Below are 15,731 nucleotides of genomic sequence, written 5' to 3' on the forward strand. Positions count from 1 at the left end.
TGTGGCCTGGGTTTGGGGAGCTGTTATGCCACCTGGTGTTCACATCAGCCATACAGTCGTGGGTCAGCAGAGTAAGCAGATTTGGGCTTAGTATGCAGCCATAAGGTGCATCAGAAATCAGCATGATGGAGCTGGAGACGGTGTTCCCGATTCGGTCCGTCTGGGGGTCTCTCTGTTAGGAAGTCCAGGATCCAGTTGCATAGGAAAGCGTTGTAGGCTCGCAGACTCAACTTCCATATTAGCTTTCGAGGGATGATGCTACTGAATGCTGAACTGAAGCCTATGAAAAGCATTGTAGCATAAATGACTCTTTTGTCCAGAAAGCCCAGGACCAGATGAAGAAATGATGATATGGCATCTTCAATGTAACAGTTCGGGCGATAGGCAAACAGGGGAGGATTATGTGATGTGGGAAATACACAGAGTGATGGTTGATACAATTTAAAACCAAAATATCAATACTAAGTAATATTACTGTAATAATTGTTTATCTTATACCAACACGCTCTTTTTCCTAACTTGTAGAGTGTCTAACAGTTCTTGAGAAACACCTGACAGATACTCGCCAGTCCCTCCGTACTGCATTCTATGTTCACGCCCACTGTTGATGACGCATTCAACAGGCGTCCAATTAGCCCGCAGGATTCCCCCTCAACTTCCGCCAGCCTGTTCCATTGATTGAGCGACTGACGGGTGTCTCTGTTTAGAGCGCGTCGGGAAACAGGGATACGCGGGCGCAGTAGGCACTTCACAAAGGGGGGGTGTCAGAAGAGCCGTAAGCTTCGGTTCTGATTTGTTTACATTCTGCGGTGGAAGGAGTGACACTCGGTCAATGTTGGAGACGTTTTTGTCGGTGTCTTGAAGAACAAACAGGATAATAACCGAGCTTGGGACAAAAAGCCACAGGACGAGAAAGGTATTTATTTCATCCTGCGCCGTAAAAATAAGAGATATTGGGCAGATAGATTGGAGGGAGTGCGGGCGGACGAACGGATTCGCTCTGCTGTAGAACTGAGGCGTCGCGACTCACTTCACCTGTTTCTTTGCAGTTTGTTGTGCTGTCTCGGTTAAACATTTAACAGCAATGTACTTTATTCGCAAAGTGTACACTAAGAAAAGCTTTTCGTGTCCCTGTTTCCTCTGTGATCCCCACATACCCATCAGTAATTTTATTTTTTTTTTAATTGCGAGTGACCGTGCTGCTCCTGGTGGAGTCTTCAGAGGCGATATAAGCACCTCCAGTCAAGAGAGGGGACAGATGCCCTCCCGCGGTTTTTTGGACAGCATGGGGCCGTGGTGTATTTGATTTCATCGAGGTGAGAGTATTTTTAGGATAAGATATTTTGAGACGTTTGATTTCCTTGTGCGGCAACATAAATCAGCCCATAACTTTGTAAGGGTTGTGAAAGACGGTGCTGTGCAAGTAGTAGTAGTTTCAGAATTATGACACCCATTTTAGATATCCGTAGTAGTGTACTCAGGATTGCGGAGCTTTTGTAAATTATTTCTTGTTCCTTAATGCCTTTAATGTGACTATTGCCTCATGGAACTGTTCCAGATAAAGCTGGATACATTAACCAATTAGACAATTCGATGCAAACCGCTTGTTTAGTAAGGGGGGTTTAGAAAGCAGAGCGTAGCCTACTATAATGTAACATGCACGAATCAAGCGATGGGTAGATATCATTTTCTAAGCCTGCTTAATCCTGAGCAGGGTCATAGGGGACTGGAGCCTACTATCACAGGGTGCACGGCAGCAATAATTCCTGGACAGGGTGAATACTCCACACACACACACACACACACGGGCCAATTTAGTGTCGCCAGTCCCCTTAACTTGACCGTCTTCAGACTGTGGGAGGAAACTCATGCAGACACGGGGAGAACATGCACACTCCACACCGGAGCGTGAACCCTATGCGCAATCATTGATCCAGTGTTTTACAAAATGGATAAATAATTAAAAGTTATTGTCTGTCTGTTATACCTTCATTGCTTTCACTCTTTAATTTAATATTGTTCTCTATCAGTATGCTGTTGCTGGAGTATGTGAATTTCCCCTTGGGATTAATAAAGCATCTATCTGTCTATCAATCTAATATATGCATATCACTGTGTATAGATGTGACATTGGCATTTACAAAAAGAAGTCCTAATTATTATTATTATTTAATACATCTTTACAGTGTTTCACTTTGCCTATAACTGCCAAGTCAGACGTTTTCTTTTTAGTTTTATCTTTTTTTTTTTGTCTTTGTGGTGTTCGTTTGAGAGGGGTGTATTATTAGTCTTAATTGATATTATTATTTATTTATTATTGAGTTTTTGTAAAAAGCCAAATTTCTCCCTGTGGAAAAATAATCTAATCTGCTCTATTTAATTGGCACCTTTGTCCACGGTGACTGGCATTATTTGAGAGATGCAATTTTCTTTTGGTTTTCCATTTGGAACTCGGGCAGCTGAAGCATAGTGTTGATAGTGGGATTTGAACCCACATCTTTAGGGTTTGAAGTCCGAATCCACACTGCCAGGTTGTTAGTCAAGCGCTTCAGTCCAGAGCAGACCAATCAACTTTCATCTTTTGTTAACTGTGACTTGTAGGCAATGATGAATGGTGGCTTGCTTGATGTTGTTTTCAAGATTCAAGAGTATTTATTGTCATTTCATCCATATACAGTAGTGCTGCATACAGTGAAACGAAACAACGTTCCTCCAGGACCATGGTGCTATATAGAACACAGGACAACGAATAATCCACAACACATAACAACAACAACAACATTTATTTATATAGCACATTTTCATACAAAACAATGTAGCTCAAAGTGCTTATCATAATGAAGAATAGAAAAATAAAAGGCACAGTAAGAAAATAAAATAAGTCAACATTAATTAACATAGAATAAGAGTAAGGTTCAATGAGCAGAAAAAAAAAAATACTCCAGACGGTTGGAGAAAAAAATAAAATCTGCAGGGATTCCAGACCATTAGACTGCCCAGTCCCCTCTGGGCGTTCTACCTAACATAAATGAAACAGTCCTCTTTGGATTTAGGGTTCTCACGGAAGGACTTGATGATGGTCACGTAGACTTCTGGCTTTTAATCCATCCATCATTGTTGGAGCATCATGATGCTTTGAGTAGGTAGAAAGCAAAGAAACCGGGAAAAGAAACAGAAGAGAGAGTCGGGGTCACTACGGATTTTAGAGCCAGACATATAACATAAAGACACATAATATATATCAAGGTGCATGTGAGACAAATGTGCAACCATGTGCAACACTGCAGAGCAGAAAACATATATCAGATATTAGACAGTATTCCTGGCAGAGTACTAAGGGAATGTGCAGACCAGCTGGCAGACGTTTTTACTGACATCTTCGACATCTCCCTCAGTACCGCCATTGTCCCAACCTGCTTCAAAACCACCACCATAGTTCCTCTGCCAAAAAAGTCACAAGTATCCAACCTCAATGACTACCGTCCCGTTGCACTCACTCCCATTATCATGATATGCTTCGAGAAGCTCGTCATGAGGCACATCAAAACCCTCCTGCCCCCCCTTACATGACCCCCTGCAGTTTTCTTATCGCCGGAACCGTTCAACAGATGATGAATCTGACTGCTTGTGGGGAAAAAACTGTTCCACATTCTGGTGGTGAGGGCCCGAATGTTTCGGTACCCTTTTCCCAATGGCAGAAGTGTAAACAGTGAGTGCGCAGGGTGCGTTGGGTCATTCACAATGCTGGTGGCTTTGCGGATGCAGCGTTTGTTGTTAATGTCCATGATGGAAGGAAGAGAGGCACAGATGGTCTTCTCAGCTGTCTTCACTATCTGCTGTAGGGCTTTACGATCCCTGACCGTGCAATTTCCAAACCAGACAGTGATGCAGTTGCTCGGGATGCTCTCTATGGTTCCTCTGTAGAATGTTGTTAGACTAGCTGGTGGAAGATGGGCTTTTCTCGGCCTGTGCAGGAAGTTTCTTATGCAGTGACTAAATAATGAATTCTTATGAGCGCAATTAGCTGACATGGAGTTTCAGTCAAATTCTGTCAAATCTGCCATTTATTTATATGAAAGTTATTTACAGTGTAATGTTAGGATGGGTATGACTGATAATATACAGTCAATGATAATATTAAAATGTTAGGAGCACCCGTACACCGGCTTATCCATGCACTTCCCTAATTAGCCATTCATGTGGCAGCAGTGCCGCTTAGTGCATAAAATCATGCAGGTACAGATCAGGGGCTTCAGATCACGTTCACATCCGACACCAGAATTGGGGGGAAAATGTGATCTGTGAAATGTGATGTTTGGTTTGCTTTGCTTTATTAGTACCATAGATATAATTGTGTTGCAGTACAGAAGGCTGGTTGTCCTTCTTGACAACAAATGAATAAAACCAGACACACACACACACGTAGCATCCATTCATGCACTATAAAAACACATGTTAAAATAAAAAGTTTCACAAAAACACAAAATAATAAAAATAAAGATAATAGTTCCTAAATCTAACATTTATTGAGCTGTGGTGATTGCTGCTGGAGCAAAGCTAATTGTATATCTGTTTGTTCTGCTTTTGGGAACAGTAAACCTTTTTTTCCCCAGGGGGAAGTAACTGAAATTCAGAGTGTAAAAAATGGAAGACATTACTTAAGATCAAGCTTACCTGTTGCTGCCTACAGTACAGAAATGATGGGCTGAGTTGTGAGCCTCCCATCAGCCTACTTGACCATTTAACAGTTTGCTTCAAATTACGGTGGTATGATTGTTGGCACCAGATGGGCTGATTGGAGTAATTTCTGTGACTGCCGATCTCCTGGCATTTTCACACATATTAGTGTCTGGAGTTTACTCAGAAAGGTGCGAAAAACAAAACGGCATCCCATGAGCAGCAGTTCCGCATATGGAAACACCTTGTTGATTAGAGAGGTCAGAGGAGAATGGCCACACTAGTTTGAGCTGACAGAAAGACTACGGAAATAGAGAGAACCACTTTGTTTAGCTATGGAAAGCAGAAACACATCTCAGAATTCACAATACGTCTAACCTTAAGGTGTATGGGCTACAACAGCAGAAGACCAATGTTGGGTTACACTCTGACAGGGACAGAAACCTGAGGCTGCAGTCAGCACTGGTTTAACAAAACTGGACAGATGAAGACTGAAAAAAAACATAGCCTGGTCTGATGAATCTCAGTTTTTACAAGAGGCAAAGGTGGTAGGGTCAGAATTTGGTGACAAACTGCATGAATCCATGCATCCAATCTGCTCTGTGTTAACAGTCCCAGTCGGTTGTGGTATGGTGTAGCAATGGTGTGGGGAATGTTTTCTTGGAACATTTTGGGCCTGTTAATACCTGTCAATCATGGCATGAATGTCACAGCCTATTTGAGTATTGTTGTTGACCATGTACTCCCCATTCATGGTCACAACTTACTGATCTTCTGGTTGCTATTTCCTGCATGATTAATGCACCATGTCACAAAACAAAATTTGTCTCAAACTGATTTCATGAACATGACAATAAGTTCAATGGCTTTTTTAGCCTCCAGGTTTGAATCCAATAAAACACCTTAGGGATGTAGTAAGTCAGGAGATTTACATTGTGAATGGGCAGCTGACAGATTTGCAGAAACTGCAAGATGCACTCTTGCCAACATGGACCAGAATCTCAAAGAAATGTTTCCAACTCTGTTCTTTAAAGAATTGAGGCTGTTTTGAGAGCGAAAGGAGGCCCTACCCACTATCAGTATAAGGTCCCTAATAATTTTCCCAGTGTGTGTATTTGAAAGGTCATTTTCACATTCCAGGGTTTGAACGTTCAAAAAATGAATCCATCCAGCATTATTTCTTAAAGGGGACAGTGGCTATCTTGTCACAGTCCGAGTCAGAATCAGAATGAGCCTGTTCTCATCCACATTCACGTATCAGGATCCAATTTAGAGTCGCATAACATCTGAGCCTTTAGGAGGTGGCGGGTATGCAGGCAGAAAGATGGAGTCCAGGCCAGGATTCAAGACTAAGCCTCTTGAGTGTGCTGCTGTGCTATTAGAAGAATGTAGTTAGTTAGATAGATACTTTATTAATCCCAAGGGGAAATTCACAGTTAGTTTATGTTGTTGATTTTTTTTTTTGCGTTCAGACACCACATATAAATCACAAAGGTACAGTAGCTTCCCTTGGAGTCAGAATGTGCATTTTCTGAAAGATCTAGGTCAGGTGGCTGAAGTATTTTAGTTATTTCCTCTCTGTTGCCAGCTTACCTTGCCGTGTTTTATAGTGTTACAAATATGTGCTGGGGTGGTGTGGTGGTAGAGCTGCTGCCTTGCAGTTAGGAGACCTGGGTTGTCTTCCCGGGTCCTCCCTGCGTGGAGTTGGCATGTTCTCCCCGTGTCTGCGTGGGTTTCCTCCCACAGTCCAAAGTCATGCAGGTTAGGTGTATATTGGCGATTCTAAATTGTCCCTAATGTGTGCTTGGTGTGTGTGTGCCCTGACGTGGGCTGGTGCCCTGCCCGGGATTTGTTCCTGCCTTGGCTAGGATTGGCTCCAGCAGATCCCTGTGTTAGGATTCAGCGGGTTGGGAGACTAGTATGGTAAATATGAGCTGTATATCTATCTATTATGGTAAATATGAGCTGTATATCTATCTATCTATCCATCCATCCATCCCAAGCAGCTCTGAAAATGTCTGCTTTGTTTGGGTCTCCATACCTCTGTGAGTCTGACATGAATGTCATTATGTCAAAGTTTAGTAGAAGACTGACAGACGAACATTTAAATGACTCCATAAGAGTGAACCTGAGTGGCTCCACTCCACCAGACACCTGCCTCTCTTGTTGACTCCATACAGTGCCTGTCATCTCACTAACTAAAAAACACATCACACCTGCAACTGGACATGTGAATAAAGTGACACAGTCACATGTGACAAAATGACAAATGAATAAGGAATATCTGTGTAGTTGTGATTGCATTTGCTTTTGTTTTGACAGCATTCATGTTTCAATTCAGTAGTTAGAATGCATAAAGACAGACAAAATGCACTTGCGGGTGAACTAAATATTTTTTGTGATGTTTTAATGCCTAATGTGAGTTGTGGACACCAACATTTTGTAAATGTTCAGGCAAGACAAACTTATTCAGTTTGTTTGGGTTGAAATAAGCAATGAAAATAAACGTTACAAAACATGAGTAGCTCTCTGCCATTTTCATTTTGTAGAAGCAGCTCTCAGGGGGAAATAGGGTTGGAGACCCCTGATGTAGACTCTCAAGTACTTCCAGCAGTACACCATCTCCACATCTTCTCCATGAACAGTGACCAGGCATTGAATGTTAGTAAAAGTCAATAAGCCATTTCCTGGTTTGCTGATGTTAAAGTTGCAGATGATTTTTTTTTCTGAGTTGTCCACCTGACTCCTCTCCAGTGTGTCATCACCCTTGCCAGTACACTGCAGTTTAGTACAGAGTCATCTGTGAAATTCTGCAAGTGCCATGACCTGGTTGTTATATTTACCATTAAATGTCATTATCATAGATTTCCCTGTTTTATTGTTTCTGAAGTGTATGTTTATATATGCAAGTTAATTTTATTCTGTTATAGTTGTAAATGTGTGCATTCAGTCTTCATCTCTGGTTACTTAATAAGCTGAAATAAATACACTGTATAATCATTAGTATGTACCTGACAGAACACCCAACAATCAGAGAGTACCAGTAATTGAATTACTTAAGTCAGTAGCATTGAGTCAGAACTGCCAACTGTTTGGTAGTGCAGGTTTCTTGCAAAATGGAGTCTTGGTCACAGTGTTCCATGGCTGTCCTCTATGAAATGTGTCAGCATGACATAAGAATCTCGCACAACTCAAGTGCACAGAGAAGGTGGTGAAGGTTGCCAGTCACTTGGTCTCGCAATAGTTTTCATTCGTGGTGAATAAAGCAAAAACCTTACACTTTATAGTCTAGTGTGATCACCACAAACCCTAAAAAGTAATTGGTGCCAGTTTCAAGAAGCTGATTACAACCATGTAATGTAAAATGCTGAAAATAGTATACCACTGCTGCAATATTTCTTTAAAATCAGTAATTGCCTTGTATATTTTTATTTGTTAATGGGCTGAGTAAGCAAATCATTAGTTAGAGAAAACCTGCTGGCATGGCAGTGTTTGGGGACTAAGATTTCTTCGCCCTGCTCTATAACTTCCAGCCTGGCCTGTGGTGGCCTGATAATACTCCCAGCAGATAGGCATTTACATAATAAAGTTTTCATTGTAGTATGTAAATAAGCACTTGACAGAAGGCAGTCAAACATAGTGGTGGCTATGAATCGTACAACAGTCATTTGAATAAGCGAACAAAAGGGAGATCATTTTCTAAGCTACCCTCTGCTCTTTGCCCATTGTAAGCTTGCTACACAGTGTAGCTGGTGTGTATCTTTTCAGCCAGGTGGTAATTTATCTTTTCTGTTTTAACATTTGTGAAATGCCAACATGTATTTAGGACACCCGCAGAGAGGCAGCTGGTGTGAATTTTTGAGCAATTGTTCTGTGGTAAGGATTAATACAAATGTATGTTTATGCCCATCTTTTTTTTTTTTTGACCTGTGCCTGGCTGTCCAGTGATTGGCGAAGAGACTAGGCTTCGCTTGCCCTAGACCCCTTCATCCTTCTTTTATCCTGGCACATTGCCAGTTTTAAATCCCCTTCTGGCCTGATCATTGATTCTTGCTGGCTGTGTCAAATTGGACCGCAGGGAGTGTGGCCCTTGTTTTGTGGCGATGTGACAAGGCAGATTTAGATTGCATGACCCCGTGGTTTGGGAGATGGCATTTCGGGAAGGGACATATTCAGGCTTTTGTGCACACACTATGGGTAAACATAATCTAAGTGTTCTACACTATGTATTCTTCTGTTTGCTTCGTCTTTCAGAGAGAGAGAGCATCTTGAGCTTTGCTGTTGTTCCTGTTTGAAGCATGTAGTACAAATCTGTAAAACGAAATGGGTTGGCGCTTGTATGGACAGGCAGGTGCATAAATAGAATGAATAATGGGTGTTGAGTACATGTTGGTTGATGTACTTTGCAAAATGACTTGGCAACGATCTATCACACATTTGTAAAATAATTATAGTACAGATAAAGCGGGGGAAAAAACACTTTTTTTGAGTAAAATGTATTTTAGGTTGTTTTTGAATACCGGCAGAATTTGGCAAGCCTTCTATCAAGAATACTTTTAAAGCTACACTGTTTTCTAAGGTAAGATGGAATTCTGCGAGAGTTAAAAATATCGTGCAAACTGCTATCACTGAATGGGTGAAATGATTCTGGCTCATTCTCAGAGAATGCAGACTATATTCTAAAACTGTACATTTTCATATTTGATATGAGCAACAAAACTTCTATAGAAGATAAAGAAAAATATTTGCATTGAATATATGCATCAAATCTTAAATAGAGTATGTTGGCTATTGTAACAGTTACAAAAGAATAAGCTAATCATAAAAGAGTTGGTTAGGGTGAGTGTGTTTGTAAATATAAAAAAAAAATGGTTGTCTGACTCCACATCAGTGGCCACTTTGAGGCCTGTTAGAGTAAGAGGTTATAATTTTATTTTTGCACATATGGGCAGATATCTGAAAAAATAAAAAATAACTGAAAATATGCTGCACATGAGGAATCTTATGTTTGTTGTGAGATTTAGTATTTAAAAACATTCTCTAACCAGCCTAATCCTACTCAAGGTCACGGAGGTCTGGGAGTTGAAGCCTATCCCTTTGGCACTGGGCATAAGAAACAACTCTGGGCAGGGTTCCATCACAGGGCACCCTCACACACGTCCACCCTTAAAGGACAGAATTGGGATTTTTCAAGTTTAAGTTATTTCTTCACAGTCATAGTTTATAGTGGTTTCCCGCATGAAATTGCTTCATAAAGTGAACCGTCTACTATGTGATAAAACACTAAGGTCTGTGTGTCCAGTTTGACTTTGGTGTGTTTGCTCAGCTTGGCTTTGGTGAGACACACAAGGAGGAGTAAAGATGTATGAGACATGCTGAGACAGTCATTTTCAACGATGACGAGTATAAAACCAGACAGGAGGTGAGAAAGGCACCTTGAAAATAATGGCAGAGTCTGAGAAGCAGGCTTTATGGCAACACGCTCAAGAGAGGGAGCTTCGGTTCAGAGACGTTCACACATGCAAAAAAGCGGCAAAGGTAGAAGTGGTTGGTAGGTAGATACTTTATTAATCCCAAGTCAGCAAATATATATTGTTTTACTTATTCTATCTATTACTTGTCTTTGACAGTTACTGTGTCTAGTATTTTATAAATTGTAAAACAAAATGACACCTTTTATTGGCTGACTAAAAAGATTACAATATGCAAGCTTTTGAGGCAACTCAGGACTCTTCTTGTAATTACATCTTGCCTGAAGAATTTGCCTGAGCTCTCTCGAAAGCTTGCAATAAAAACCAATAAAAGGTGTCGTTTTGCTTGACTTCTCACTACATCTGTAATGGCTAACACGGTACAACACCCTAGTACTACATACATTTTTTTTTTTTAATTATATAACAACTAACCTGTTCATTCACTTTATTATGGAGCTAAAGGATACGGGAGTCGTAATGTGATCGAAAGCTTTAACACTCTCCAAATATGTTCTTTTTTTCAAGCTAGAAATGTTATTGAATGTTTATTTGGGTCTTGAGATAACACACACATTGCAAACATTGTATCTATGTTGTTTGAAAAAAGTGAAAAAGGCAAATATTGTTGTGAAGTCCATCCATTTTAAAAGTGAACTGGCAATTTACCCCACTTTGCAAAAATTGCCTTTCCCGCTGCAATCTCTAGGGCCAGGGGTGTGGATTCACCTTGGAAAGTCATTGCCAAACCCGGTTATTACTTTCTCATATACGAAGTATAGGGAAAGCATTGTAATCGTTCAAAGATTTGATGTTGAGATTTTGATGAGTCTCTACATTTTTTAGACTTCCCTGACTTTCTCGTGTACGAGTATAAGGAAAGTATTGGAATCCTCCAGAAATTCCATTTTGAGGTTTTGATGAATCTTGACTTTTTAGACCTCCCCGAGTCCGAAAATACCATTTTTGGAATTGTGTGTGTGTGTGTAACAAACGTAGATTTCTATCAACTTTTGTGCTATTTCCGCTACTTTACCTTTCATTCATGCAGCTGCAGAGTTTGACTTATTCAACTTTTATAATTGTTCAATATATTATTTATTTGATTTGTTGTTGATTCTTTTTCATAAAATAAAAAATCATTGTTTTGCATTTTACTCCTCAAATATCCAACCCCATATCTGAGTATACAAGAAAGTCTAGGGGAGACCACTCCCGATTTGTAACCTTGAATGTTGATGCCCACATTTGAATTCCTGCCTCAGTTCTGAGAGCAACTGAACAATAATTACTGAAAATGGTCACGCCATTGCTTATATTCCATTACTACAGTGCGGAGTGGTGGCTCTGAGGCTAGGGATCTGCACTGGCAATCTGAAGGTTACCGGTTCGAATCCCATAAATGCCAAAAGGGACTCTGCTCTGTTGGGCCTTTGAGCAAGGCCCTTAACCTACAATTGCTGAGAACTTTGAGTAGTTAGAAAAGCGCTATATAAATGCAATGAATTATTATAAGGAAGCTTTTGTTCTTCGCAAAGACACTGCCTGCTGCCACTGGATTGATAAAGCATGTGGGCTTTAGGGAGGGAGAATATCGAGCAGGATGTAGTCGGGGCTTGACGTGGAGTGGTACTGTGTTGCCTGGGTGTCTGCAGCTTGGCATCTTCTTGTTCTTGGATCACCGATTGTTATAAAACCAAGAATGGACTAGTGCAGTAAGCACACAAAACAACATAAGTAGGTGTAAACAGTGTCTTGTGCATTTTAGTCAACTGGCAAATCAACAGTCAGTGTCAAAAGAAGAACATTCGTTGCTAATCTTCAATCAAAAACAAGTGCACTTTTGTGGGAGATAGAAATCAAGGTTCAAAGTTGCTTTATTTAGTCGTGTTTACACAAGAAAACATGAAATTTGCCTTCCCAGTTGCGTCTAATAACAAGACAGAAGGAAAATTAACAAAACAAATAGAGACAAGACAGGTTAAGGTAAGGCAGTTTGATAATGTATATTTATACAAGAATGGTTACAAGATACATATCATTCCTAAAGTAATACAATTATTACAAGGGTTATAATCAAAAATAAAACTAAGGAGATAAAATTGGGTCATCATCATCTCTATCTTTCTCCTCGCCCATCTTGTGTCTGCAGCGGGTGATACATCCGCAATCTCCGTCAACCATCAAATGGCTTTTATCCCAGATACCGTAGCTATTCACTGCTTGGATGCCAAAGCCCAGCTTCATGGTCCTTCCACCACCACCACGACCCTTTTAGTGTCCTCAAGACGATCCCTTAAAGTCAAACGAACGCTTTTGTTCACTGAACGCTCAGTAGGAACGACCCTGCCCCAAGATCGCTGTTCCTCTCACTTATTCATTCTCTAATTGAGTTAAGTCTTTTTTGCTTGCAGTTGATATTGTTTGCTGGTCATTACTGTTGTCACTGTTGAATTTTTCCTTCCATCTGAAAGTTTTAAAATTTCTAGGTAGAGGTAAGGATTCCCTTGTTTAGCCACAACACTGTATGTTTATGAGTAAGTAAAAGATACGAAAAGGCAGAATATCAGTCAAATTACAAATCCTATTTAATAATTTTTTTATGGGTACTGGAGCCTTCCCCGACCACGCCGAGTACAAGGTAGGAACCATCCGTGTAACTTGGAACAGCTTTTAGTTATTGACGAGTAACTATACACATACACACTCTGCGCTGACTTTATGGGGAAAGTGCTTTTTGTTAATGCGACTGGGCGTGAGTCAGTGAGGTGGGGAGTGTGCTTGGTGAATAGATAAGTCTTTAACACACCCTAAATTTGATGTTTGGTTTGGCGGTGACGATTTTTACTTGTCAAGTCAAACTGAATTGGGCCCTGAGGGTGTCTGAGTAAATATTACTCCAACTTGTGCATGCGTTCATGTTTCTCTTGAGTACTGGTGTTTTTCAGCGTGCCTAATTAGTTATTTTCTTCCTCATGTTCTATCAGGAATTTAATTTTCTGACTTTTATATGATTCCAATCTAAATCTTTTATTCTCTCTGTTTAGATTCAGTATATTCTTATAAGAAGTTTTAATTCAGAATTGCAAACTATATACAGTGGTGTGAAAAACTATTTGCCCCCTTCCTGATTTCTTATTCTTTTGCATGTTTGTCACACCAAATGTTTCTGATCATCAAACACATTTAACCATTAGTCAAATATAACACAAGTAAACACAAAATGCAGTTTTTAAATGATGGTTTTATTATTTAGGAGAAAAAATCCAAACCTACATGGCCCTGTGTGAAAAAGTAATTGCCCCCTTGTTAAAACATCACCTAACTGTGGTGTATCACACCTGAGTTCAATTTCCGTAGCCCCCCCCAGGCCTGATTACTGCCACACCTGTTTCAATCAAGAAATCACTTAAATAGGAGCTGCCTGACACAGAGAAGTAGACCAAAAGCACCTCAAAAGCTAGACATCATGCCAAGATCCAAAGAAATTCAGGAACAAATGAGAACAGAAGTAATTGAGATCTATCAGTCTGGTAAAGGTTATAAAGCCATTTCTAAAGCTTTGGGACTCCAGCGAACCACAGTGAGAGCCATTATCCACAAATGGCAAAAACATGGAACAGTGGTGAACCTTCCCAGGAGTGGCGGCCGACCAAAATTACCCCAAGAGCGCAGAGACGACTCATCCGAGAGGTCACGAAAGACCCCAGGACAACGTCTAAAGAACTGCAGGCCTCACTTGCCTCAATTAAGGTCAGTGTTCACGACTCCACCATAAGAAAGAGACTGGGCAAAAGCGGCCTGCATGGCAGATTTCCAAGACGCAAACCACTGTTAAGCAAAAGAACATTAGGGCTCGTCTCAATTTTGCTAAGAAACATCTCAATGATTGCCAAGACTTTTGGGAAAATACCTTGTGGACTGATGAGACAAAAGTTGAACTTTTGGAAAGCAAATGTCCGTTACATCTGGCGTAAAAGGAACACAGCATTTCAGAAAAAGAACATCATACCAACAGTAAAATATGGTGGTGGTAGTGTGATGGTCTGGGGTTGTTTTGCTGCTTCAGGACCTGGAAGGCTTGCTGTGATAGATGGAACCATGAATTCTACTGTCTGCCAAAAAATCCTGAAGGAGAATGTCCGGCCATCTGTTCGTCAACTCAAGCTGAAGCGATCTTGGGTGCTGCAACAGGACAATGACCCAAAACACACCAGCAAATCCACCTCTGAATGGCTGAAGAAAAACAAAATGAAGACTTTGGAGTGGCCTAGTCAAAGTCCTGACCTGAATCCAATTGAGATGCTATGGCATGACCTTAAAAAGGCGGTTCATGCTAGAAAACCCTCAAATAAAGCTGAATTACAACAATTCTGCAAAGATGAGTGGGCCAAAATTCCTCCAGAGCGCTGTAAAAGACTCATTGCAAGTTATCGCAAACGCTTGATTGCAGTTATTGCTGCTAAGGGTGGCCCAACCAGTTATTAGGTTCAGGGGACAATTACTTTTTCACACAGGGCCATGTAGGTTTGGATTTTTTTTTCTCCCTAAATAATAAAAACCATCATTTCAAAACTGCATTTTGTGTTTACTTGTGTTATATTTGACTAATGGTTAAATGTGTTTGATGATCAGAAACATTTTGTGTGACAAACATGCAAAATAAGAAATCAGGAAGGGGGCAAATAGTTTTTCACACCACTGTAGGTCAATTTTATGTCTAATACACTGTTGTGTTAGATTCTGTATTTATGTTTTTAATGTATGATCTTTATTTACATGTTAATGTTCTATATTTATATGTGTAAGGACTGCTGCTTTGTAACTTGAAATGAAAAATGAGCTCATGTTCACTTACTTCAAGAATACTTGGTTCACAGTGGACGTGATATTTGAGACAAGGAGAAATGCAAATTACTACGTTTTTCTTTTTTTAATCTCTGCCACTTGAAAAACCATTTACTTTGCTTCATCAATACATGTTTTATGAAAGCTCTTGCTAGTCATAATAGTTGGTGAAAACGCTGCTTGTAAAAACTGCTTTGTGTGACATTCCATGCAGTTAAAAGTGTGTTTGTCTTTGCGTTATTAAAGCCATCCATCTAGGCTGTTGGGGTTGAATGGCATATTATTTATTTTACATGTTGGGGTTGTTATTAGAGTACCGTGCTGTGCTGTGCTGTGTTTTTTTTTTGTTTTTTTTTGCTTTTTGTAGAGTGGAATAAAGCTGCTTTAGTAGAGCATGCGGTGTGGGTGTGCTGTCTTGGGATTGTGGTTAAATTGTATTGAGCTTTTCTTAGTCTACCATCTGGCTTGGGTACACACCCATGTATAGTTATAGTTTATATAGTTTTTGATCTTGGGGTGTTTTAATTTCCCATTCCATTAAAATTAAGAAAACCCTGGATTTGCAGTATAGATTTCTTTCTGGCTTTGACAGGTAAAAATATAATTTTAAAAATCACTGGGGAGGTAGCGTGGTATTACAGTGGTTAGACTTAATGGATTTCTGCTTTAGAAGGCTGAGTTCGCCCAGGGTGGCACAATGGTGCAGTGGTAGTACTGTTGACTCATAGCAAGATG

General features: G+C 40.3%; 1 protein-coding gene across 5 annotated transcripts in view; it reads left to right on the forward strand.

The window, feature by feature from the left end:
* The first annotated feature begins 693 nt into the window (after window positions 1-693).
* Window positions 694-15,731, forward strand: part of mpp7a (membrane protein, palmitoylated 7a (MAGUK p55 subfamily member 7)) — a 371,884-nt gene continuing 356,846 nt past the window's right edge. For 3 of the 5 annotated variants that reach the window (XM_039753883.1, XM_039753884.1, XM_039753885.1), the window contains exon 1: window positions 701-916. The gene's annotated coding sequence lies outside the window, so the exon portion shown is untranslated. Of the gene's footprint in view, window positions 917-15,731 lie in introns of all 5 variants that reach the window. The other 2 variants (XM_039753886.1, XM_039753882.1) reach the window with 2 other exon arrangements.

This window comes from Polypterus senegalus, chromosome 5 (genome assembly GCF_016835505.1).
Source record: "Polypterus senegalus isolate Bchr_013 chromosome 5, ASM1683550v1, whole genome shotgun sequence".
Lineage (NCBI taxonomy): Eukaryota > Metazoa > Chordata > Cladistia > Polypteriformes > Polypteridae > Polypterus > Polypterus senegalus.